Source organism: Palaemon carinicauda, chromosome 3, assembly GCF_036898095.1.
Source record: "Palaemon carinicauda isolate YSFRI2023 chromosome 3, ASM3689809v2, whole genome shotgun sequence".
NCBI classification, from domain to species: Eukaryota; Metazoa; Arthropoda; class Malacostraca; order Decapoda; family Palaemonidae; genus Palaemon; species Palaemon carinicauda.
The window spans coordinates 25,649,773-25,677,695 of NC_090727.1; the positions used below are offsets into that span (position 1 = coordinate 25,649,773).

Sequence of the window (27,923 nt, forward strand, 5' to 3'; positions counted from 1 at the left end):
TTGAGACATTCAAGGCTAAGCCATGGATGTTTTTTATGTCTTCTATAATGTCTTTTACTTTACGATTACAAGTCTCTAGCACTTTACATGGCTAATGTCTTTTCTGAGGTTTTCATTGGTAAAACAGATGTATTTCTTTTCAAAATTACATAATACAGTAGAAATTTATAAGCAGAAGATACAATAGTAATGTTGAGTTGAAGATACAGTAATAAATGTATAGGAAAGCAGTAAAACTTTTGACTAATTTTGTAAAATTTATTACAATGTATAATTTATGAAACTAAAATTGTGAATAAAAGAAATAAAAACTTCTATAAACTATATTTTTCATTAGCATTACAACCATATTAAACAAAGAATATATAGAACAAGATTATAAAAATACTAAAATTTTCCAGTAACGTGGAGTGTTCTCTCCTTAATCTAACGTTCATATGACAGTGTGTTCTCCCGAGTCGTCCCCCTCCCTCTTCTGGTACCAGTAAAATGCCTTCATATTCTCTCTCTCTCTCTCTCCTCTGAAAGACCAGAGAGCTCATGAAGTATACCTTGCTTTTAACTATGATTAACCACAATTGTTCATTTATAAGACTGGTTTTATTCCCTTCCAATGTACAGAGTTCGTTCACTCTTCCACTGGTATTATGAGAGAAATATACACTGTCTCTTGGTATGAAAGTATTATGAAAATGAAGACTATTTACTATGATATTCATGTTCAGTCCATTTCTCAAAGTATATTCATTCCTGACAACTCTTGAGACAAGTCTTGTGATAATAATTCATTCTAGCCTCAAAAATAAGTTTTTAAAATATATAAGGTACTTTAACTTTGGGTTTAAGCTTAGTCGACTAAGAGTCGATTATTATTTTGTATTAATTTTTAAGTTTGTGAATAATTAAGAAAAACAAATAGATTTCTATCAATTCTTTTATTGTAGAAGATTGGTTGTCATACATAGGACAGGTTTCAATACACTCAATAGCATTATTAAGTATAAATAGTATACACTACAAAGCCAATGACAAGCTATATCAAATTCTTTTACCCCGTTTTCTAACAAACTCAACCAACGACAGACAACCATAGAAAACGGAAATATCAGATCCCATGAAATGGGATACTAAAGTAATATGTTATCTTTGATTTTTCTAAACATTGGAATGAGTTTGAAGTTAGAACATTTGAGATTAAAAGCGTCATGATTGTGTAAATTAGTTAAGTTTTCAATAAAAAAAAGAGAAGGAAATGGAAAGCCCACCAAGGCCCGCCCCTTCCCACCTGGTAACAGAGGACTAATTAGGCATTTTGTTTTTGAACGAACAGAGTCACCAAGCCCTTGAATGCTTTCCATTTCCTTCTCTTTTGAAATGTTTTATTGAAAATCTTACAGACATTAATGCAATGATTGTGAATTAAATACGCCAAGAATAGTATGAAGATTTTTCAAGATAATGTTATAGTATTTTATTTAGTTATAGATGAAAACTTAAACTTCAAATTTTTACATTTTAAATGATAAACCTTTAAGCAATGTCAGAGCAAGGGGATATCTTTTCAAATCTAAATTTTCTTTTAGAAACAATAATTAAATAGAAACATGGTTGGAGGGAGTGGAGACCTCATCTGTCTTATATTACAATTCCACCACGATCAATTACTCCAGAATCCTTTTGCTCTCTCAAAAGCAGACAAGAACCACAACTGCCCTAAAGGCATCTCTCTCATCCGTCCCATTTCATGTGCAGGATTGAGTCGGGTAAAGGAGAAGACACGTGCAAACCACTGCCCTGACTATCCTTACTACTCCTCCTAGCAGATAGCCAGATCGGACCGAAGTACACATTAACCTTGCACGTGGACCACAAAAAGTCAATTTAGTTCCATGTGTAATACATTCTCAAATATGAACAACCCTTAAACTAATAGTATGCCTACCTACAAAGCTGAATAATCCTTAAACTAACAGTAGGCCTACCTACAAAGCTGAACAACCCTTAAACTAACAGTAGGTCTACCTACAAAGCTGAACAACCCTTAAACTACCAGTAGGCCTACCTATAAGCTAAACAACCCTTAAAAACAGAGATTTTACCTGAGTGTCACATTGTCTTGTACTTATTCCTATCATACACACACACTTACTAATCGAACAGTAGGCCTACTTTATAAAAAAAAATTAGTACACAGTATACACACACGCGCACACACACGCACACACACACACACACACTCTCTCTCTCTCTCTCTCTCTCTCTCTCTCTCTCTCTCTCTGCCCAGTCCTGAATAGATTCTATTGATATTAGATGCTCCTGAACATTTCTGACTAAAACAAATTATTGAAAAGCTTAAGGAGAATTTGAATGATCTGGAATCATCCTCTCTTACTTTGAAGTCGGTCTACCTTTCATGAAATATCTTTGGCATTATAAACTTCGTATTTCCAATCTTAATAGTCAGTAGTTTGTCCTTCATATATTAATAAAGAATATTTTTATAACTGCATATTGAACTCTCAACACCTTGCCTATCACCCAATCTTAATGTGGCCACGTAAAATATTAACATATCAAAAGATTCATAAAATAACTTTATAATTTTGACAATCTACAGATAAAAACAATTAGGATATACCAATCTGGTAAAGTAAGCAAATGATAAAGCTATTTAAAAATTCTTTAGATTTAATCTATAATTAATGCAAAAACAAGTGAAATTACTTTCAATTGATTAACCTGTGGATTTGCTATTTCATATATTTGCATAATTACTCATTATGAAAATCTTTGAAATCTACGATTCAAGTATGAAATGAATTAAGCACCAGAATTATTTAGATTATTCTCAAAACTCTTTGATTTGAAACTTCCCCTTTGGCCAATTATGTGAGGAAACAGATGTCTGTCATGAAATTTGAATTTTCAGAGCTGCCTACTGAACAAAGTTTACCCTAATCTCAATCTTAAATTCAGTCACATTATTTAAACTCAATCTTATTATTTAAACTCAATCTTATTATTTAAACTCAATCTCCTATGATTTAGTAAAATCTAGATTAAATTTTTGGCATTAACCTGAGGTACAGACACTTGCTAACCTTGATTTAACCAGAGAAACACTAATCTAGGTGTCTCACTAAGATAACCTTTACACAGATCTATTAAAATCTGCTACCAATTAAACTAATTTTCACTAAAGACAAAACTAGTAAGAGACTCTTAACTCCTTTCTATAGACTAGATCCTCCTTCTCTTAACACTTACACCAGGCCATCATCCAACCATCCGTTCATTGCTTGTTACAAGTTGACTGATGTACAAGGAATGCATTGTCCTGCATTAATTAATTCCTAAATTCAATACCAAAGTTTAATTTCAAGTGGTAGGGCAGCAACATAAGTGGTGCACTCTCAGAGATGACTGTCATGAACCAATGATCAAAAGTTTTCAAAATGTTTCCAAAGAATTTTCGTATTACATAATGACAAACTGACCTTTTCCTTGTCCCCTTCAAGTTACTCAGAGATGACGGTAATATCTACATTAAAATCAATGCAAAAACAGACATTTGAAAAGTATATTGTACCATATTAAGAGAAAATGATAATCAAACTACCATTTGGTTAAAGTTAATTCCACCAATTATTAATTAAATCTAAATTAACTAATTGAAACTCAAAACTTTCTAACCAAATCAGCACAGGTCTTCTGTACTTCGCATCGATATGAAAATAATGAAAACGTTCAACATAACTCGAAAAGTTACTAAATTTCAAAAAATGAAATTGTGGCTTAATGGGGTGGTATTTGAAACGCTGAGTACATGAAATATCAAGACATTAAAATCTCTAAAAACTGATTTTTCAGGATTTTTCTTATAGTACTTACATAAATTCTGATAATTTGCTTTGAGGATTAATGTACTAACTTCTAGCTTTAGATTACCCTAAGTTACTACACATTTACTCAACATGGACGTAAGTTAACTAATGTTTTAATGAGTTTAATCAACAGTTTATGACATTAAATATATTAGCATTTAAACGTAAGGGACTTTAGCATAAGCAGATCAGAGTTTATTAAACTTTGTTAATTCAACAGTTTTTGGCTTTAGTTGTCTGGAAAGAATAGCGTAGAAATTATGATCTTATAGTGAACAACTTAAATTGTAAATTCAAATCTCAAGTGTCATTAAAATCAAAAGAAATTGGCGAGTTATAAAGTTTATTACAATATAACACCAATACTCTGACTGGATGTTTTGTACAAGCTTCAGAGGCTTATCATATCATGTCTAAAATTTCTGAACTACAAAGTTTCCTTGCATAAAATGAATATAACTTCAGAGTGATTAAGTTTTGTCAATTACTACACAAGATACATTTCTGTACATCAGTATCATCGTACGTCTTTAAAATCTAATCTCAAAAAGTCATACTTCAGTTAAAATCCTTTGCCCAATCATGGAGAAATTTTAGAAATACTTATCCAAGAGCAGATTAAACTAAATTAAATTGGTCATATGATTTAACCCTGTATAAACATCCCCTAAGCTAGGTTACCTGATCCTGAATTCCACAAATAATTACTTTAATAATCCCTTAATTCCACTAATCAACATTGGCACTAACTTCCTACTAACAACTAAAACTATACCAACAACAATATACTCAAGAATGTATTACACATTTCTTCTAAAATGACTAACAGCAGTTCTTTATCCCTTCTTTATGTCCTGAACAGAAACAGTAGGAATCAGATATCTTGGGACATTTATAGTCCCAGCTGGACACCTTTTCAGAGAGCTCAGGGATCTCTCAGTGTAATGGAAAGCACTGGAATGCAAGACTGATTCTGCCAACACTTTTTGAGAAAATTATCTAAAATTTTAAAACTAAATTAAAATATCTCTACAACATTTTGATTTTCATTGACAGATAAAATTGAAAAATTGAAACATTACAGTTACTAATTTCACATTAACATTGAAATTTCACATATTCTTGGACAGAATTTAAATCACTCTCTTGACAAAAACTTTTTCACAACTCAATTTACACAATACATGACAAATTTGATATAGTTTGATTTGAAATGACAGTGTGTACATAACAGAAACCTGTTCAATTTGACATTACAATCTCCTACAATTCAAGATTAAAGATTAAAGATTTTTAAAAAGTTTTAAATTAAATTTCAAAAATATCTAAAAGTATGAAACATCAAAAATCTAAAATAATTTGAGGCTTTAAAGATCCTTTAACAAGACTGAATTATTATCATGACTAGAATTGACAAGACAGAATCTACCCTGACAAGATTTCAAGGAAATCAAATTGGACTAAACATGTTCACCATAGCACGCAGTCTAGCATTTTGACAATACAACATAACAGAGTTAACATTCTCCTTCTCTCATCAAACCAGCAAAAGAATGAACGAGTTCCGTACATGGGAAGCTCATAAACAGCCTAAATGAACAGTGGTTCTAGTCAAAAGCAAGATATACTTCATGGGTCCTCTGGCCTTTCAGTGGTGAGGAATATGGCAAATACTGATACCAGAAGAGGGAGGGGGGCCAAATGGGGAGGGAGGCTCAGTCATATGAACGTTCCCTTTAATTCTTTTTTAAAATCTTTCCAAATTGGGAGGTGGAAGGATCAAGGAGTGGGAATGGGAGTTTTGAAAGTTTAGTTATGTATTAGAGTAAACAATCTGATTCAAACCCCATTTGAAAAAATCCCCAAAATACTACCCTGAGTCATTTTCAAATTTCAAAGTTAATTTCAAGGTATGTTCATGTAGCTTAAGACAAGATGAGGAATGACACTAATACTAGCTAAAGCCCTACCATTTTACACACTAACATGCTAGCCCTCACACTTCCTAGTCCTACTAGCTATTTCATACAAAAGCCCTCCTAGCCACTTCACACCAAAGCCCTCCTAGCCACTTTCACACCAAAGCCCCTCTAGCCATTTCACACCAAAGCCCTCCTAGCCACTTCACACCAAAGCCCTCCTAGCCACTTCACACCAAAGCCCTCCTAGCCACTTCACACCAAAGCCCTCCTAGCCACTTCACACCAAAGCCCTCCTAGCCACTTTCACACCAAAGCCCTTCTAGCCATTTCGCACCAAAGACGACCTAGCCACTTCACACCAAAGACGACCTAGCCACTTCACACCAAAGACGACCTAGCCACTTCACACCAAAGACGACCTAGCCACTTCACACCAAAGACGACCTAGCCACTTCACACCAAAGCCCTCCTAGCCACTTCACACTAAAGCCCTCCTAGCCCTTTCACACCAAAGCCTTCCCAACCATCTCGCCTGCCACTGATCACCTAAAACTATTCACTATTCTATATTATCCAGCAATGTTCAATTCCTATTTTAACTCTTAGTATTTAAATCTATACCAATCAACAAATCAGCCTTTCGACCTTCCCAAAAGCACAAAGTTTTAGTCCCATCTTTCCTAAACTTAAATGTAAGCTTCTCTAACAATATCTAATTAAAATCTGAAAAACATGTACAGTAACTTTTTGATAGGCCTATTTTCTATAACTTTCTTTTATTCATAGTTTACTTCTAAAATCCTCTCTATACATTAACTTAATATTGAGAGAGAGAGAGAGAGAGAGAGAGAGAGAGAGAGAGAGAGAGAGAGAGAGAGAGAGAGAGAATTTAACATGGGGACATATGATAGACTGTTCATCAAATACTAAATCCTACAAAATTAAGAATAAAAAAGAGGGATAAGTTTTTATACAAATTACAGACATTTAAATATTTACTCTAGATTTTTAAATATAGGACCAATAGTGTATTTAAACTTTAGATTGCTTCAAATCCATTTGCTAGTTATTATCCTTTATAAAATTTAAAATACAATGTGGGGGATCCACTATCCAAGGTATACTATTGAAACTCGAAAGGGTTTTGTGTTAAGGAACCTCAAGCTTATAGGACAGATAGAAAAATTGAAAAGGCTAAACAAGAACACACCTTGAAATGAGCATTTAAAGCAGCTCAATTTAAATGACAAAAAATAAATGAATTATGTATACTTAAACTTAAACCTCATTTCCATCAACTGAAAGTTTTGGCATCGGATATTTCAGTAATCTTATATAACCTATTCATTCCTAATACAATAACACTACAGTTTGACAATTTCCCCAACTAATTTACTAACATGTTCCTATTTCATGAACTTTAAAAATTACAGAGATTTAAAACTAAAACCTGCTTTAATATTCATAAAGATTTTCCAAATCTTACTAAAATTACTCAGTTCTTGAAAGTCAAAATTGACAAATAAAAAAAAAAAAGCTAAAACTTTGCTTCTGGGATCTCATGATTTGAATGTCCAATCCCACTAAATCATATAAACAAATCTAGACTGAAATTGAACTGAAGCAGCCCTGCCTCTACCTGAAATAGCCCAGTCTATCTGAAATACACCACCCTCTATCTGAAATAGCCCAGCCTCTACCTGAAATAACTTTTACCTGAAATGGCCCTGCGTCTACCTGAAATAACTCTTCCTTGAAATAGCCCAGCCTCTACCTGAAATGGCCCACCCTCTAACTGAAACAGCCCTGCGTCTACCTGAAATAACTCTTCCTTGAAATAGCCCAGCCTCTACCTGAAATAACTCCTACCTGAAATGGCCCATCCTCTACATGAAACAGTCCAACCCCTACCTGAAACAGCCCTGCGTCTACCTGGAACAGCCCTGCGTCTACCTGAAACAGCCCACCCTCTACCCAAAATAGCTCTTCCTTGAAACAGCCCAGCCTCTACCTGAAATAACTCCTACCTGAAATGGCCCATCCTCTACGTGAAACAGTCCAACCCCTACCTGAAACAGCCCTGCGTCTACCCGAAACAGCCCTGCGTCTACCTGAAACAGCCCTGCGTCTACCTGAAATAACTCTTCCTTGAAATAGCCCAGCCTCTACCTGAAATAACTCTTCCTTGAAATAGCCCAGCCTCTACCTGAAATAACTCCTACCTGAAATGGCCCATCTTCTACATGAAACAGTCCAACCCCTACCTGAAACAGCCCTGCATCTACCTGAAACAGCCCACCCTCTACATGAAATAACTCCTACCTGAAATGGCCCATCTTCTACATGAAGCAGTCCAACCCCTACCTGAAAAAGCCCTGCATCTACCTGAAACAGCCCACCCTCTACCTGAAATAACTCCTACCTGAAATGGCCCATCTTCTACATGAAACAGTCCAACCCCTACCTGAAACAGCCCACCCTCTACCTGAAATGGCCCATCCTCTACATGAAACAGTCCAACCCCTACCTGAAACAGCCCTGCGTCTATCTTAAACAACCCAGCATCTACCTGAAACAGCCTTGCATCTACCTGAAAAAGCCCACCCTCTACCTGAAATAACTTCCTTGAAATAGCCCAGCCTCTACCTGAAACAGCCCTGCGTCTAAGTGAAACAGCCCAGCCTCTACCTGAAACAGCCCTGCATCTACCTGAAACAGCCCTGCGTCTACCTGAAACAGCCCTGCGTCTACCTGAAATAACTCTTCCTTGAAATAGCCCAGCCTCTACCTGAAATAACTCCTACCTGAAATGGCCCATCTTCTACTTGGAACAGTCCAACCCCTACCTGAAACAGCCCACCCTCTACCTGAAATAACTCCTACCTGAAATGGCCCATCCTCTACATGAAGCAGTCCAACCCCTACCTGAAACAGCCCTGCGTCTACCTGAAACAGCCCTGCGTCTACCTGAAACTGCCCTGCGTCTACCTGAAACAGCCCACCCTCTACCTGAAATAACTCTTCCTTGAAACAGCCTAGCCTCTACCTGAAATGGCCCATCCTCTACATGAAACAGTCCAACCCCTACCTGAAACAGCCCCCCCTCTACCTGAAATGGCCCATCCTCTACATGAAACAGTCCAACCCCTACCTGAAACAGCCCTGCGTCTACCTTAAACAACCCAGCATCTACCTGAAACAGCCTTTCTTCTACCTGAAACAGCCCACCCTCTACCTGAAATAACTCTTCCTTGAAATAGCCCAGCCTCTACCTGAAACAGCCCTGCGTCTACCTGAAACAGCCCTGCGTCTACCTGAAACAGCCCTGCGTCTACCTGAAATAACTCTTCCTTGAAATAGCCCAGCCTCTACCTGAAATAACTCCTACTTGAAATGGCCCTGCCTCTACACGAAACACCCAAGCATTTGCCTGAAACAGCCCTGCATCTACCTGAAAAAAGCCCTGCATCTACCTGAAACAGCCCAGCATCTACTTGAAATAACTTCTATCAGGACGACCAAAAATTTAATATCTAAAAGACCTCAGGTTAGTTTACCCAATATTGCAATCTTAGTTATTGACATGGATTTAGATAGACCTGAATTGATTTATAAATGAATTTTAGCCTTAAATTATTCATTAAAGTCATTTTCAAAGGGAATTTAATCTATGAAAACTAAATTCATGAAATTAAAAATGAAAGAACTTAGGTAAATTAGTAAGCTGGCAATATTACTTAGCATACTGTCCAAGACTTAAAACTTGAACTAGATACTCAAATCCTCATAGGGAGAAAATGGTGTTCTAGAAGTTCCACTTGTTCTGAAGGACTTTGCCAGGAGAGTTCGGATCCCAGAGGACTACTGTCCCTCATCCTTTTGGTTAGAGAGTTTGAAGCATCCTAGGAGAAGGCCATGTTAACCTGAAAGGCAAAAGTGTTAATAGGAACTCACAGAATATAACTAATTAAGATTCATAATGCACAAATTGAGTACTGATTTCGGTCATTTTTAAAGCAATAATATGTTTTTCATAAATCAGATCAACTGAAAACAAATCAGGATATTTTAAGCCCACAAAAGTAAGATATTTTAAGATCCAGAATGATTAGGATAATTTAAGCCTTGAAATAATGATATTCTAAAAACCAACAAATTATTTTGGCGAAGAAATTAAAATATTTCAGGACAAAACATTAAGAACTAATAAAAAAATGTGCTCGAGTTCCTATGTCAAGTTTTCAACATTGAATTCACACAAATATGAGTAGAAAGACCTTTTCTAAACAAAAATTAAATACTACGTTGAATTAACACCTACAGCACATCACACATGGCGCACTGGCATCATTAACCCCCTACGATAACAATTGAACTTGCCAACTGATTTACAGCTTCACACGCTTACATGAAAACTTTGACCTAAAACAGGTTGATTAAAGTTTTGTCCTATACAAGGTTTAGAATTGGGTAATTCATTTCATACCTAAACAGAGGTATAGAACTCTAAACTTACTTGAGTTTAAAACAATTTTTAAAACGAAAACACTATGAACTTAGTTGTTGTTGTTGGGGTATTAAAGCCAACACTTGTTGTTGGCACGGGCCTTTCCCTTGGTTGGCCCGAAGAACTTAGTCTGAGCTTTCCAACTAACGGAATTTACTGAAAAGAAAAATCATACAGCAAAAAACTATGTTATGATTCTTTGATCAAATACAGTTTGAGTGATTCCTTTCACTTATATTTTAATCTAAAAAGACTCCACTTCCTAAAAAAAAAAATACTCACAAAATGGAAAACTAATATCTAGACACAATAAATCTCCAATAACAGATAACAGGCTGACATAATTTTTTGTAGTTTATGAAATATCTGCTTTGATGTTACTATTTTTTTAAGTATTTTATTTTAATTGTTCATCATTTCTCAGATCGTTTATATATTTCCTTATTTCCTTTCCTCACTTGACTATTTTTCCCTGTTGGAGCCCTTGGGATTATAGCATCTTGCTTCTCCAACTAGGGTTGTAGCTTAGCTAATAATAATAATAATAATAATAATAATAATAATAATAATAATAATAATAATAATTATAATTACTTTATTTTAAGTGTTCATAATTTCTAAGATCGTTTATTTCCTTATTTCCTTTCCTCACTGGGCTATTTTTCCCTGTTAGAGCCCTTGGGATTATAGCATCTTGCTTCTCCAACTAGGGTTGTAGCTTAGCTAGTAATAATAACAATAACAACAATAATATTAATGATATTTAGGCTACCCAACCCAGTCTAAAATCCTTAGTCTCTACTCTTGTAACTAAGTTTAAATGTCACACAATCTATTCTAGATTCTAAAAACCCCACATTTAAAATCAATGAAGTTCACAGTATTAGATAACTGAAGATGCCATACTTATCTCGTCTCATACAGAAGACAGGAGACTAAAGACCTCAATCAGACAATTTCTCAAATTCTTGGACATCAACGTCTGCGCCTCCTCCAGGATTCTTCAGTGCCTTACCAAACTGGGACACAAATCTGGAAAGAATTGAAAAGGTCATTTCAACAGATTTTTAACTTTTGCTTATTGTATCTAACTAATTCTTCTTAAAATTCTGACAAAAAAGTAAACTTGTTTTGTTGTCCAAAAAAAAAAAGGTAACTATTATTTAATGTCTAAGCCCGTTTACATAACTAATTTTTCCTAATATTATTTAACCAAAAAAGTAAAATTTAAGTTTTGTTGTCCAAAAAAAAGGAGATGACTTATTCAATATCTATATGGAGATTAAACTATACTAGTATTTATATTTTTCTTTTTTACAAAAGATGTATTGATTTAATCAAAGCTTACCAACTATCTGGAATTAATAAAAGAAAGGTATGAATCAAAACAAATTTATGACATTTTGGTCAACTTTTTCTTTTTACAAAAAATGAATAGATTTGATCAAAACTTGCCAACTATCTGGTAGTAAAAAAAAGTATGAACCAAAAATTTATATTTTGATAAAACAACTCAAGTGAATCTTATAAGGCCTATCACTCCAGTTTCAAATTAATGACAAAAATCTCACTGAATGGAAAACCAATTTCTAGAAACCTAAAGATCTTAAATATCTGCTATTGACTCAGCATAATCTAATATTATTCTGTACATGATTGAGGAACTTCATAACCAGCACTAAATGCCAGAAATCTAACCTATCTTCTAAAAAGCATAGAACTTTAGAACGAGGATTTTACCATTCAAACGAAGTTCATAGTATTAGTTCACCCTGGATGGTGTCATAGGTAACTTGTCTCATACAGAAGACAGAGGATTCTCTTGTAGCAATTTCTCAATTTTGTATCCTCTTTCAGTCCTCAGTTTCTTATGAATTCAATACCAAGCAAACTGGAGCACAAATCTGGAAAGAATTGAAAAGGACATTTTAGCAATATTTTCACTTTTGCCTACTGTACTTCAACTAGATTTCTCCCAAAATAGTTTAAGCTTAAGATATTTGTCACTAGTGGACTATCCAATGTCAACAGCTGAGTTGACTGACAGACATAAAAAAACTATTTAGTTACAAGAGATTCATGTTAGCACGAACAAATACAAGAGGTTTATTTGTTGAACAAGTCACAATTCATTGGCTGTCTTAATTAAATTGTCAAAACACACCACACCTCAAACTATTGGCCACAAATAAGGGGGAACTAGTACACTGATGATATAATTCCTGAAGCGTTTTTGCCTTACTTTACTAGTTAAAATTTCACAAATAACATATAACAATAACTACAGTATCATAGTTATAGTTATAGATTGTTAGAAACCAAAAATAAATTATAGAGTTGCAAAAGAAATGGAAAGCAAAACTGTTTCCTTATAAGGAATACAGTTAACGTTAAATCAATTATTTTAATCGGAAAGGATTGATATTTGTGTCCGACTATGGGGAATAGCCGTTCGGTCGTTAGCTTGACTCGAAGCTTTACCTATTTTTCTTAATGAATTAAAAGTAAATAACTTAATGCTACTTAGTATAGTAACTATTATCGTTAATGATTAAAATGAATAATTGTTTTGTTCTTTAAATATAGGTAAGGTTGGAATTAAACTAAATTCCAACAAGATTGTGACTGCAGAATTGGGTCCATACTTCATAACATGTATCCCTAGAGTGAACAAATTGGAGGAACAGAATCAAGACGTCAAGTAAAACTATCTGAAAAGACTACGATGGACTGCAACAGTTTTACGAGGGGGTATGTGTGTTTCATACTTCTAAAGAAAACCTAGTAACGTTAGGCGGTCCTGGGATTACTAAAGAAATCTATACATAATATCATGCTATATAAAGCCAATGCGTGGCTGCAAGAATTGTTAAACTCATTATTATTATTATTATTATTACTTGTAAAGCTACAACCCTAGTTGGAAAAGAAGGATGCTTTAAGCCTGAGGGCTCCAACAGGGAAAATAGCCCAGTGAGGAAAGGAAATAAAGTAATTAACAATTAAAATAAAATATTTTAAGAACAATGAGATTAGAATGAATTTTTCATATATAAGCTATAAAAACGTTAAAAAAAAAAAAGTTCATTCGTCATTTTCAGTGAAGTGTTATGTTATAATAACCTCAGAAATACGTCACTAAAGAATAAGGCAAACTGAGACAATGACAAGTTCATCATGAACATCGTCATCACCTGTGTTATTTCCAGGACTGACTATTGAAACTCGCTCTGTTAACATCTCAAGTGACAACTTAAAGATATTATGATCTTGTCTAACTTATTCTTGAACTCGTTTACCTAAGTGTTACTGTTCACTACATCCGCTGGAAGTCTATTCCAAGAATTTGCTATTTTCGTATGTAAAGAAATTTCCACATTGAGTGGTGTCTTATCTCTTCAATTCCAGTTTGTGTCCGTTACCTCCGAGCTGATTTGAATGAGCTGTAGTTGTTCTTTAGACTATCACAAAGTTGTTAAATCACAAAACGATTGAGAGAGAGAGAGAGAGAGAGAGAGAGAGAGAGAGAGAGAGAGAGAGAGAGAGAGAGAGAGAGAGAGAGAGAGAGAGAGAGCGCTTTTCAAGTGCTTCGAGTATGTGGATTTGACAATACAGAAATCATTCAGTGTTATACGCAAAACACCTAGGAATGCATACGACAAACATATCTTGTAGGTCCTGTAGTAGAGAGTAGGGTTACCCTGTGTGATAGGACCACGAAACCAGCCCTTAAAGTGAAATATTAAAATTAAACAATGGAGTGCTAATTATTGTTTTCATAATGGAGGACTCCGCTATTATTATCAATATATTATATATCAATTCACCAAGGTTCAGTCGTTTTTTTTTTTTTTATCTTTTAACACAATTATGGTAATTTAACTATTAACATCCATTAGTCTGTGTGATACACAAAATACTCATGATACGATAAACTGATTTTGTAGGTCCTGCGTGATAGGATCAGGAGAACAGCAATATAAGCAAGTAAGCAAGCTAGCAAGTAAACATGTAAGTAATTAAGCAAGCAAGCAAGGAAGCAAGCAAATAAACATGTAATTAAGCAAGCCAACAAGCCAGTAAACATGTGAGTGAGTAAGTAAGCAAGCAAGCTAGCAAGGCTGTAAGTAAGTAAGTAAGTAAGTAAGTAAGCAAGCCTGTAGACATGTAAGTAAATAAGTAAGTAGGCAAGCAAACAAGCAAGCCTGTAAACATGTAAGTAAGCAAGCAAGCAAGCAAGGCTGTAAGTAAGTAAGTAAGCAAGTAAGTAAGTAAGCAAGCAAGCAAGCCAGTTAGTAAGCAAGCCAGTAAGTAAGCAAGCAAGCCAGTAAGTAAGTAAGCAAGCAAGCCAGTAAGTAAGTAAGCAAGCAAGCCAGTAAGTAAGTAAGCAAGCAAGCCAGTAAGTAAGTAAGCAAGCAAGCCTGTAAACATGTAAGTAAGTAAGAAAGCAAGCAAGTTGGTAAATAAGCAAGCAAGTAAGTAGGCAAGTAAGTAAGCAAGCAAGCAAGCAAGCCTGTAAACATGTAAGTAAGTAAGTGAGTAAGAAAGCAAGCAAGCCTGTAAACATGTAAGTAAGTAAGTAAGTGAGTAAGAAAGCAAGCAAGTAAGCAAGTTGGTAAGTAGGCAAGCAAGTAAGTAGGCAAGTAAGTAAGTAAGCCTGCAAACATGTAAGTAAGTAAGTAAGCAAGCAAGCAAGCAAGCCTGTAAACATGTAAGTAAATAAGAAAGAAAGCAAGCCTGTAAACATGTAAGTAAGTAAGTAAGAAAGCAAGCAAGCCTGTAAACATGTAAGTAAATAAGAAAGCAAGCAAGCCTGTAAACATGTAAGTAAGTAAGTAATAAAGTAAGCAAGCAAGCGAGCCTGTAAACATGTAAGTAAGCAATTGAGCAAGTAAGCTAGCAAGGCTGTAAGTAAGTAAGCAAGCGAGCAAGTAAGTAAGTAAGTAAGTAAGTAGGTAAGCAAGCAAGCATTTAAGTAGGCAGGCAAGCAAGTAAGTAAGTAAGTAAACATGCAAGTAATCAAGCAAGTAAACGAGTAAAAAAACAAGTAAGCAAATATGCAAGTAAGCGAGCAAGCAAGCAAGTAAACGAGTAAGAAAACAAGTAAGCATGCAAACAATCAAGCAAATAAGCAAGCAAGCAAGCAAGCAAATAAGCAAGCAAGCAAGCAAGCAAAAAAGCAAGCAAATGAGCAAGCAAGCAAACAAGCAAGCAAATAAGCAAACAAGCAAGCAAATAAGCAAGCAAGCAAGTAAACGAGTAAGAAAACAAGCAAGCAAGCAAACAAGAAAACAAACAAGCAAGCAACCAAGCAAGCAAGTAAACAAGTAGGTAAGCAAGCAATTAAGTAGATAAGTAAGTAAGCAAGTAAGTCAGTAAGTAGGTAAGCAAGCAAACAAATAAGTAGGTAAGCAAGCAAACAAGTAACTAAGTAAACAAGCAAGCAAGTCAGTAAGTAAGTAGGTAAGCAAGCATGCAAACCAGTAAGTAAATAATTAAGTAAGTAGGTAAGCGAGCAAGGAAGTAAGCCAGTCAGTCAGCCAGCCAGCCAGCCAGCAAGTAAGTTAGAAATCAAGCAAACAAGCTAGTAAGTAAGTAAGTAAGAAAATAAGACAATTGACGAAATCTGAAGTACATTCTTTCGTTTTATAATCACCAGCATAATTTCCACAGATTCTGCTATTCTTAATGCATAATATCTGTTCACCTTGCGTAAAAAGGACACAATTTGGTAGGAGGCTGACTGATCACAGCAAAAAAAAAAATAGTTGCCATATTCAAAATGATACAGCCGGAGGTAACGTGAGTACATTTGCGTATCAATTTTTGAACATTTAATCTCACTTTTCCCTTTACGGGAAAAAATTACCTTTTTAACCAAAAGTTTCTTTGTACAGTTCACAGCCAGACAACACTAGTCTGTCGTTCCTGTTTCCAGCAAAATTGGACCAAAGTGTTTATCCCTAAATTGGCCAAGTAAAAAACAAACACAAGGGTTTCTATACTTTGCTGTTAAACATCATATGATACGCCACTGATAATCACAAAAACTAACAAACGAACATAATTTCCTATTTCTTTTAACATCTTAAATGTTCCGTAAAAATGCTTAGTAAGTTGTCATATTATTGTTATTGTTGTTGTTGTTGTGGTTAAGATAAAAATATGAAGCCAAGCACATGAAGATCAAAGCATTAGATAAGAAAAAATATGATGTAATGGCTGGTAGAGAGAAGACAGGGTACAGTCAAACTGGGCTTGTGTGACATCAAGAAAGTTGGATTTTGTATTCAGTCAAATTAACAAATAGAGATTTGGACTCAGAAATTTACTATAGCCTACAAATAGAAGGGGATCAGTGCAAAGGTTAAAGGAAGGTTTAATAGAAGTGACATCAGATCTGCAATGGTTTGGGGAGACTGACACACTACTGACTTCAAAGGCCCAAAATAGAAAAATGGAAATGGTAGAAATATGAAAGTTAAAATGGATGTGTAGAGTGACGAGAAGAGACAGGATTAGATATTAGTTCATTATAGACTCAGTCAAAATAGTAAGGTGTTGAAGGTTCAGCTAAAGAGACTAAGTGCTTTGGTCAAGTTTTGCAAACAGAAATTATCAAAATCATGGAGACGGAAGGAAGTAAGATAGAAAGAAAGAAAGAGAGAAAGAAAGAAAGGAGAAGGAAGGAAGGAAGGAGGGAAGGAAGGAAAAAAAGAAAGGAAGGAAAAAAAGAAAGGAAGGAAGGAAGAAAGAAAGAAAGGAGAGGGAAGGAAAGAAAGAAAGGAAGAAAGAAAGGAGGAACAGTAAGTTAAAAGAACATTTAAGTTGTATTGTTTAAAATATGCAAGTGGCCTTGTGTAAGTAGTGGGAGTTAGTTACATATTGAGAGGGCAATTTTATAAACTGAGAACAGTGAAAAAAGTTTGGATAAAGTTAATAAACATAAAAAAGTGACCGTGTTGATATTTTGGGAAGTACTTATTGAGATGTCTGTGAAAATGTGAGACGAGAGACATAAGCCAGGATGAAGTTGGAATAGAATTTTCTTTACTACAAGCAAATAAATGTATCTTATTAGTGGAGAGAGCAAAGAATGCAGGAATAAAACCTGTTTTAATGATGTTAATGGTTTTAAGATATCTTAAGTGTTTATTAATTCTTATATCTTTTATTCTCATATTTCATTTCCTCACTGGACTATTTTTCCCTGTTGGAGCCCTTGTGATTGTATCATCTTGCTTTTCCAACTAGGGTTGTAGCTTAGCTAGTAGTAATAATAATAATAATAATAATAATAATAATAATAATCAATAATAATCAATCATCATCATCATCATCATCATAATATCAACAACAATTTGGTCTATAGTTTACAGTCTAGAGTTTGCGTCTTTGTTTTATTTGACTTCCATTTTCAGTTTTATCATAACCTCTTTATTTTCTTTGCAAGCTGAGCAAGACGTGGAAGACTGCATGATTTGAAATTATGGACCTGCCAGATTAATTTTTTTTTGCTAACCGCGGCATTGACAATAGATTCCAGATATCCTCATACCAACTGAACCATCATCTTCGCAAGCTCCTACTCCCTCCCCACCTTCCCAAAACCCTCTCCCCCAACGAATCCTAGACCCACCAACTCGACTCTGGCCCTTGAAGAAATCCTTCCTGTCCTTAAAAGTAAAAGTATATCTCCCAAAATAAAGCATTAATGTTATGATAGTTTATCCCTACACTGCACGACTTCCCACAATCTTCCCAAGGAATTTACGAATTGCCTAACTATAACCTAATTGCACAAGTACATTATGGAAAATCACAAAGTCGTAAGTTTTTCTTCATAAAAATAAAGATAAATTGTCATTTCTTTGCTGGAGAAAAAGATGCCTTTTTACGTATCTTATTCAATTTCATTCGAACTCAACGCAATGTTTTGTAGCCCTCAATAACCAAAATGAGAGCGAATTTGAAAAACATGACACAGATTACTGCCAGTTGGGAATAAACTTAAGCCTATGAAACAGGCTGACTGGCTCCACAGTGATAGAGTTTAGTACCTTACCAATCTATCACTGAAATGCTTAACTACCTTGCAACAACCCAAGTTTCATGATTATCCTTTTAGCAGAATTAAAATAACTATCATTACACTGGAAACTTATTTGTGATACAGCTGCTTCAGAAGGGAAATTTCTACCAAAAGCAATAACAAGAACGGCTAAATGCCATAGCAGTGTTTGAGGCAATAGGAGTTAATAACTTGGATTGTTCAAGACTAGACAATTGAACTTGACTAATTTACAAATAGGCCGGGTGCTATGGAATTACCTTCACTTAAATGTTTTATTAGTTACAAAAATGAACTTTGAAAAAAAATAAGATACTTTACAGGACATAGTTATGTTGCAAAAGGGTACTTATAACATCCGGGATAGGTAGCATGTGATCTTATAGAGCTCCCAAAGGTATGGACACCTTGAAAAAAGATTGCAAGTTCAAGACTGGTGATAAAAAGTACGGGAAATGTTCAGGAAATCAAGGAATGTAATTCACAACAGATAAAATGTATAAACTGCACAAAGTTGAACAAATTGGTTAATGTTATAGTGTATTCAAGAAATTGCAACGCTTATGATTTGGAATTATAAAGATTGGCAGATAATACGGACCATGGATACTAAGGATGTCATAAAGTGTCTATATAAATATTCAATCTGTTATAAAATATTTCAAACTCGAGTCGAGAACTATTACATGAGAAATATTTAACTCAAGAAACTGAATACTTCCTTTTATCAGGTGTTTCGATAATGTGGATTTGACAATAAATATTAGTTTCGCAGTGTGATTTGCAAACTACCTAAGAATATATACGAGAAACTGATTTCGTAGGTCCTTTAGCGAGTAAGGTTCTCCCAGTACTTAAAAGTAAAATACTGCATTCTACTAGGGTTACTGGATACATTTTAAAGGCTTTTATCAGTAGCACAATTAGGCAGGAACTATTATTTTTATATAAGTCTTGGCTATAATGCTCGACCCTGGGGGACAGTGTGGGAACATATTTTATAAATGTGGCTCATATGGCCAGCCACAAGGCACCTGGTGGAAGCATTAATTTGATCCACTTAGTCCACCAATGAGTGGGAATATCAATTTGTTTCTGAATTAACAAAAGAAAACTTTATATCCACCTCATTACATTTTAAACACATCTGACTTGAATTATATATATATATATATATATATATATATATATATATATATATATATATATATATATATATATATACATATATATATATACATATATATATATATATATATATATATATATACATATATATATATATATATATATATATATATATATATATATATATATATACATATATATATACATATATATATATATAAAAACTCGGGGATTTTCATTCACCTTAGGGATTTAGGGCACCAGATTAACTGGAGTGAGTTGTCTTTGCTTTTTAAGAGTACCTGTCCGTACAGAAGGAAAATCCTGGAATCTGCCATCATAAATCAATCAAACACAATGAACCTATCTGGGGGCCAATGGAAAGCTGACACAGTGGACAATACTCTTCTCAACCCTATCATTAAGAAGATAATCCATGGAGACCGACCACCAGACATGCATCAGAGGTCAAGACTTCCTCCAAGCGGCTCAACAATAAGAACACGCACCTGGATGTAATTAAATTTGGCTAATCCTTCCAGCAATTATAACAACTATAGAACAATTGAACACACCCTTTTGCTTTCATATATAAACCGTCACTCTCCACTGTAATCCTCACTTTTACTTTACATCCTGAAGAGGGTCGATGTTTATTGACCGAAATATAGTGTGATTTATTCATATTTCCTGTGTTTCTTTTATGGGCCTTTTTGAAAAAACATATATATATATATATATATATATATATATATATATATATATATATATATATATATATATATTTATATATATATATATATATATATTATATATGCATAATTGCGTAATCTGAAATATTAAGAATAGTGGAGTTAAAAAAAAAACTTAAGTACAAATAAAGAGTTTGTAACTATTTAAATACTTTAAATTTCCCTTTTGCAATCTTTTGATTAAAATGAAAAGTACCCCATTCTGGTTGAATTATACACATACTTAGCATATTCATTTGCTAGTCCACAAGGTATTAAACACAGTACAGTATTGACGCTTTATGTAATCTTGTTGATCACTAATAACCAGCTTTTATTTCATCAAAATGATATTGCCTTTGGAAATTTCCACACGAAACTACTCGTCATTTATCAATTTAAAGTTTTATACATGCAAAACAATATTAACTTATTACCTTTACATCAAACTAAATAAGACTTCCTATTTTCAGATTACAAACTGATTAAAAAAAAGGAAAAAAAAAAAAACCACCGACAACGTTATTCTTAACGAATAGCAAATACGTTGAAAACCACTTTTGCCTGACTGGTTGAAAAACGGCGTAGGACCCCTTCACATTGCAGTAATTGTTTAGTCATTAACTAATGAACCTAGTAAACCTATCTATTAGTGATATATATATATATATATATATATATATATATATATATATATATATATATATATATATATATATATAATGATTGATGATACCTTAATACAAATTAAGTCTTATCAGTAAAGGATTTCCCAAGAAATATATATATATATATATATATATATATATATATATATATATATATATATATGTATATAAAATGATTGATGATACCTTAATACAAATTAAGTCTTATCAGTAAAGGATTTCCCAAGAACATTTTCTCATAAATATCAGAATGACACAAATAATTCCTCGTAACTTCCTACGATTCTGCCAGAACCAGCACATGAACACTAATTGTAAATATCTACATGTAGCTAAATCTAGGATAAATACTATATTAAATATTACCCCAGTTTCAAAATTAAAGCATTTGACAAACACGAAATCTGTGATATGCAAAATACCTTAGATTTTACACGATAAACTGACTTTGTAGCCCTACAGTGTAGGGGTCCTCTGTGGGTGACATGGCCAGATGAACCAGCCCTTTAAGTAGAGTTCATTTATGGGCCCAACTGTATGAGAAGCTCTTTATAGTAGCTGGTTAAAAGTTGAGCACCTCGTGCAAGACTGTCCATGTCACCTAGTAACACAAACATGATTTAACACAAATAATAATTTGAAATCGTTCCTAAGTAGTCACTTTGAGATAAAGATTTCCATGGTTGTCTGATGTCACAGCTAATGATCAACCATTTTGAGCTGTTTTTCACCACATTGTCAAATGTGAACAATCAATTCAATAAAAATATGTACGCCAAGTTGGATTGAAATTAAAATTGTTGTAGCATCTTCACTAATTCTATAATGGTTAAGAAACAGAAGCACGAATTCTGTCAGCGATCAGACTAAAGTCTCCCACCATCACCAATCCCCATTTAGTCAGCATGGTCATGAAAACTGGCCAAACCCTACACATAAATCGACTTGCCTTAGGCCTATGCCCTGCAGTGGACTAGAAACGGCGTCATTTGTTTTTGTTGTTGTTGTATAAGTTATAATTATAATCCAATTAAGTACAAATTTAACAATCCATAGATACTGAGGTACTTAATGAATTGAATTTTCCCTTTTGGCAACATGGTACAAAACTAATCAAAAGTGTTTCTTATAAACATCGCTTCCACAGCTATAGAATTATAGGTAATTCAAAAGTCACTCCTTCGATTCAAGTCGCTTAGTCACCAAAGTATGTCTTTCAGTGTTGACGATTTATGCAATCATGCGGACCACTAATGAAAAGGTTTTAATATCAAAATTATAATGTCACCAGTAATTTCCCTACGAAGGTAAATATCACTTAGTAACAAAATTAATTCATGCAAAATAAATAAAAACCTTTTACCTTGATACTAAACGAAGACTGTTGGTATTTATCACCAAATAAAGCTTCCCATTTTCAGTTTAAAAAAAAGAAATCTTTTGAAAATTCACTGACAAGGAATAGGCCAGCCCTCTTCAACGGAGAACAAATATGCAGAAAACCAGTTCTGTCTGGTTGGTCGAAAAAACAGGCAAGGAACCCCATCCTCCTTACAGTAAGAGTTTAGTCATTAACTAATGAGGTAATTAGGAAATTATACGTCCACTAATGGATGAGAAAAAAAAAAGGGTTGCTATCAAAATAGATCGTTTCTATAAAAGTTTTCACAAGAATAATTTCTAAAAATCTAAATAAAAAGCAACGTTTATACTTGTGCTTTTATCACAGCAATTTCCTGCTTTCATTTAAACTGAATTTCAATGTATTAGTGGTACAGAGTCCCTTAAAGACCAAAATTAAGCCTCTTATTCTACCAAACACCTCTGTGTAGAACTGACTTAATCTAAACTTACAAATAACATATCTTGGGATACACTTCCGAATACTTAATATTTCAATGGATTTGAGAGAGAGAGAGAGAGAGAGAGAGAGAGAGAGAGAGAGAGAGAGAGAGAGAGAGAGAGAGAGAAACTTATCAAAATCGAATTGTTAAAGGATGTCTTTAAATTTACCTATACGCAAAGATAGCTTTGTTGGAAGACTGAACAAAAAGTTATTTTAATTTTACCGACCATGGAACTCCCTGTTGCTGACCTAGGATATCAATGTTATTCTCACTCTCAACTAAGAATATATTTTAAGTTGTTATTAACAATGTCACAGGAACACTGAAATTAAACAATTCTGACGTAATCAGTACTTCTGTGGGAGACTCACTCATGAACTTAGAGTTTACTAACAAAATATTTGTTAAGCAACTGAAATAAAACAGTGAAGTGGTGAGAGAGAGAGAGAGAGAGAGAGAGAGAGAGAGAGAGAGAGAGAGAGAGAGAGAGAGAGAGAGAGAAAATCATTACTAAACAAATATTCGTTAATGTGATATAAAAGATAGGAGCTTTGACAAAGTAATTTCTCCTTTGGTGGTGTTTGAAAACACACACACACACACTCTCTCTCTCTCTCTCTCTCTCTCTCTCTCTCTCTCTCTCTCTCTCTCTCTCTCTCTCGCTTTGTTTGCATTCGGTGAAAGCATCTAGAAAATATTACATATCCCAGTTAACATGAACGTTCTATTGATAATTGTAATATTCTTATTGATAATTTAAGAATTTTACAACAATTTCTGCATGATAGTACATCGCTTGTAATTCCAATCAAGAGACTATAGTACTCCTCCTTACTTTGAAAATAAGCTTTAGCCCAGAACCAGATTTTTTCACCATTAAAGATATAAATCCCTTGGGGCTGAACCTTCAACTGAGATTCAAACAAATTCCTGTGGGAAAATAAAATCTGATAGGCCTATTTCTTATTGCACAAATGTATTGGAGATAATTGTGAAGGACGAAGCTATAACAAAATTTTCTGTTTTTATAAATCCTTTAGAATATAATATCTATCATTATATATAACAAGTACACCTAAAATCACGTCCAGGTGGATATCTGTCTCGGTATTGAAATGAAAACCTCGAACTTTGAAACAATCAAATCAAGGTTAGCAATACTCGATAATGGGAAATAGGATAGACCTACACGAGAGAAGAGAGAGAGAGAGAGAGAGAGAGAGAGAGAGAGAGAGAGAGAGAGAGAGAGAGAGAGAAATTGGTGGGCGTGGTTGATACTGCGAGTTATCAAACTAACGTAAAGTGAGACACTGGTTGTTTCTTAAAAGCAAAATGATTGTATATATTTGTGTCAAAGATTGTATGCATTTGTATTCAAACGAATGATATATGTATATTTATACAGTATGTATACACTAAATTATAACAAAGAATTCATTTTGTGTATTAATAAAATAACGATTCTATGAGAATGTTTAGAGTTGTTCACTGAATAATATTTTTCGTCAACTAACGAATAACTCTCCAACAAAACTCTCATTTCTTAATTACACTTTTGCAATGCAAATAATTTGCACAAATCACAGTTTCCACTATAGTTTACACCATCACATTCACACCTTTTAAAATGTGAAAAATAATTAATCATATTTCTTACCAGATTAAATCAAAGTATGTGATTAAAAAATTCTGTCGTTTTTTAATAAAACATTGCGCAGATATCAAAATGATACGACCCTCTATTTTAACCATGGGAATAAAAAATCCATGAAAATTATCGACATTTGATTTGGATTCTAAAATCTAGGCCTACGGCTACAGGCATTAGTATTATTTAAATTCCTTCTTATAGTAACAACTCCAATTATAGATGGTTACAGATTCCTTAACTGGAATTAAAACCACACAGCGACTACAGTTATACACCATCATATTGCTAATTGAAAAGTTAAAGCCACATTTAGAAACAATCTCATTTAATAACCACTCACTGATTAATGGCATTACCAACACACGCTAAAAAGGCCAGTTTTGGGAAATGTCTTTTTATAAAGTTTCTTCACCAATAAAAGACCCTTCAAGAAATTCGATGGTTTAACACATGGAAACCTACAGCAACTACAAGATATTCGAATCTCCAGTATTTTGAGTAATTAAAGATACCGCGAGAATATAATAATCAATAAAACCTTGTAAAATGTGTCCCTCCTTACCCATAAGAGCCTTCACTGTTTGCAGGATCACAAGTTAAAAGACGAGAGTCAGGAGACTTGGTTCCTTCTTCCTCTCTCTCTCTTTGTCTGAGAAATGAATCTTCTTCTACTGTCTACACAGTCAGGAACATCCCTAGACAATCCCCAAAAGTTCCCCTGACCAGAAGTAAATTCTCCAGGCATTTTTCAACAATTAAGTTTGCAGTCTATTAAATGTTGTACAGTGTATTCCTGTACCTTCTGTAATTATAATCTATTCTGTTTTTATTTCTAATTGTTCCAATTGTGAAACAACATACAGTATATTTTGTTTTTATTAATGATTAATTTGTGCTCTGATTTCAGTTTGTGCTCTGAAAGATATATTAATAAAGTTCTAATTGTAATGAACGTCATACCATAGGAAAACAATAAAACGTAATTAAGTCATTCACTTTCATTATAAGTCTCAATGAAGACTAGATAATTATTCATGAGTATTTAGATAATGTTATACATTTACCAGACGTATGGGAATTCCCACACTTGATGCACCAAAACACATCTAAAATATCCCAGATTTGGGGATAATTTTCCAAAAGTTGTCCCCCTAGTTAAGAAAGTGTTTCAACCAATCAGGGACCTCCACCATTGTCTGCTTTATATAGCCTTTTCATCAGCCAAAATTATAGTAATTTACTGAAGATATTTTTAAATATTCTTCTAATAGATTAATTGAATTATAATAGGAGTTCAGAAGATATTCGTAGGAATTTAATTTAATATTTAATTGATATACAGTATACGAGTGAAATTTATAAGCAAGTTACCCCTGATCAGTGGCATTAGGAAAAAGAAAACGATACAAGTTTTATTATAGAGAAAACATTATTTAAGGGTAACTAGAATATATTCAACGACCACGAATATTTGGTAATTTTGTATATTATTACATCGTGTGACTACGCACAAGAAATATATGATTTCCTATAGCAAATAACGAGATTTAACCGATTTTGATGACCATTTCAATCGCAAACAAACAGATCAACCAATTCGGTTAGTTATAAGTTGACGAATTGGTTGATGTTATTACGGATGAAATGAATGAGAAAACCAGTTAAATCACGATATCTACTATAGGAAATCATATATTTCCTGTACGAAATCACACAATGAAATACAATACAAATGAACCATATAAATATTAACACTGTGGACATATATACTGAGTTAAAATATATAAACAACAGATGTCGGGGACGATAACATTAGCAACGTTACCAATGGTTGACAGAACTACCAACGATGACGAATGGTACACAGTGTTACCAACGGCACGATGTCTATACTAGAGGTAGAAATAAATTTTTCCATACGAAAACTAAGTCATACTACCATAAAACTATTACACAATAAATAAAGAGTACCAAAAGGCCACAGAACCTAACAAACCCACCTAACCTTGCCTAGAAGTACCCCGGTCACAAAACACATATAATAAGAATGGGGGAATGACTTACCTTGATACACAGTACTACCAACGGTGACGAATGGTACACAGAACTACCAACGACACGATGGCATTACTAGAGCTAGAACTGCTAAATATTTCCTCAGCTATATTCAATAATTTCTCCATATAACTGGTACGAAATATATAAAAAGTACAGAAAGGCCACAGAACCTAACAAACCCACCTAACCTTGCCTAGAAGTACCCCGGTCACAAAACACGGATAATGACTATTGAGGAATGACTTACTTTTATGAAGGAAACGTCGAAACTAGCTGGACTTGGAAGGAAGAGACAAAAGTGCACGACACTAGGGGCAGTTTAAACGTTGAGGAATAACATTGTGAGATTTAAGAAAATGGTCAACATAACCTGAATTATCAACAAAATCACCATGGAATTGAGCCACTGCTTTTAGATACGGAATGCTGCAACCGGTACAAGTTTCTATAATATGTTCCATCTCAAAATACGGGAAAAAAAACGCACTAGTAACGAAGGACGAGTAACTAGGTCAAAGGTTAAAACGGGAAAGGCAGGGGAACAATGGGTCGGAAAACAGCGCATACAGAGATAAAGGAAGGGGGGGTAGGGAGATATCTGAATAGGCCTAGAGTGATGATTGGTTAAGGGAAAAACAAAGAACAAAAGAGTGAAAACATGAATGAACTAAATACGGAAACTAGACGAAAGAAAAGTTTTATAAGACACAGGAAGGGAAAATGGAATGAATGATAAATAATATTGAATGGGAATAAAAAATGAGAAAATAACAATAATAAAAAGAGTAAAAGGGGTAGTGGAAACTCCTGCGCAGGGGGGGGGGGGATATATGGGCAGATCGGAAACTGATGAAACGAATGTACGTACAAATGGGAAAGGAAATAACAAAACAAATAAACCCAATATAGAAGGTAAAATGGAATGTATGATAAATTATATTGAATGGGAATATAAAATGAGAAAATAATACGGTAATAAAAAGAGTAATAATGGAGAGAAACTCCTGCGAAGGGGGTTTATATAAGCGAAGGACGGAAGGTGGGGCGAACGAACAAATGGGTGCTAATGTTAGCATGAAACGCTAACATTTGATCTACATCAGGTATGGAATTCTAACATTTAATCTACATCAGGCGTTGGCAGCACTGGTTACTGTATTACTACAAGAAATAACCTTTGAAACGGCTCCTCCCAAATATATCCAGGTATACTGATTTGTCTTTTTCTACGGTTATAATAAATACCAGAAAGAAATGTATAGAGAAGAAAAGGACTGAATTACGGTTATATATCGGTTCCCCAGTATGTTTTCCCCACCCAAAACCCCGAGTTCCCACTGGGGGTCCCCCATTATCGACGGATATAGATGTATATATATTTCTGTAACTATTCATTTGCGACGGGAACGAGTGTTATTTTCGAAGGGAGCGTAATTTTTCCTATAAGAAAAAGTAG

The 27,923-nt window shown here is 34.2% G+C and overlaps 1 long non-coding RNA gene across 9 annotated transcripts; it reads right to left on the bottom strand.

Annotated features, from left to right (window-relative positions):
- Window positions 1-469: 469 nt before the first annotated feature.
- LOC137638224 (uncharacterized) lies at window positions 470-25,049 on the bottom strand. 9 transcript variants are annotated; one of them, XR_011043913.1, is made up of 5 exons: window positions 24,972-25,049; window positions 12,054-12,217; window positions 11,220-11,345; window positions 9,079-9,729; window positions 470-8,515 (listed from the first exon to the last, which is right to left on the bottom strand). It is a non-coding gene; the product is annotated as an uncharacterized lncRNA (long non-coding RNA). The 9 variants fall into 9 exon arrangements; XR_011043912.1 differs by having other exon boundaries at window positions 470-8,270; window positions 8,334-9,729; XR_011043915.1 differs by having other exon boundaries at window positions 470-7,975; window positions 8,213-9,729.
- Window positions 25,050-27,923: the final 2,874 nt, after the last annotated feature.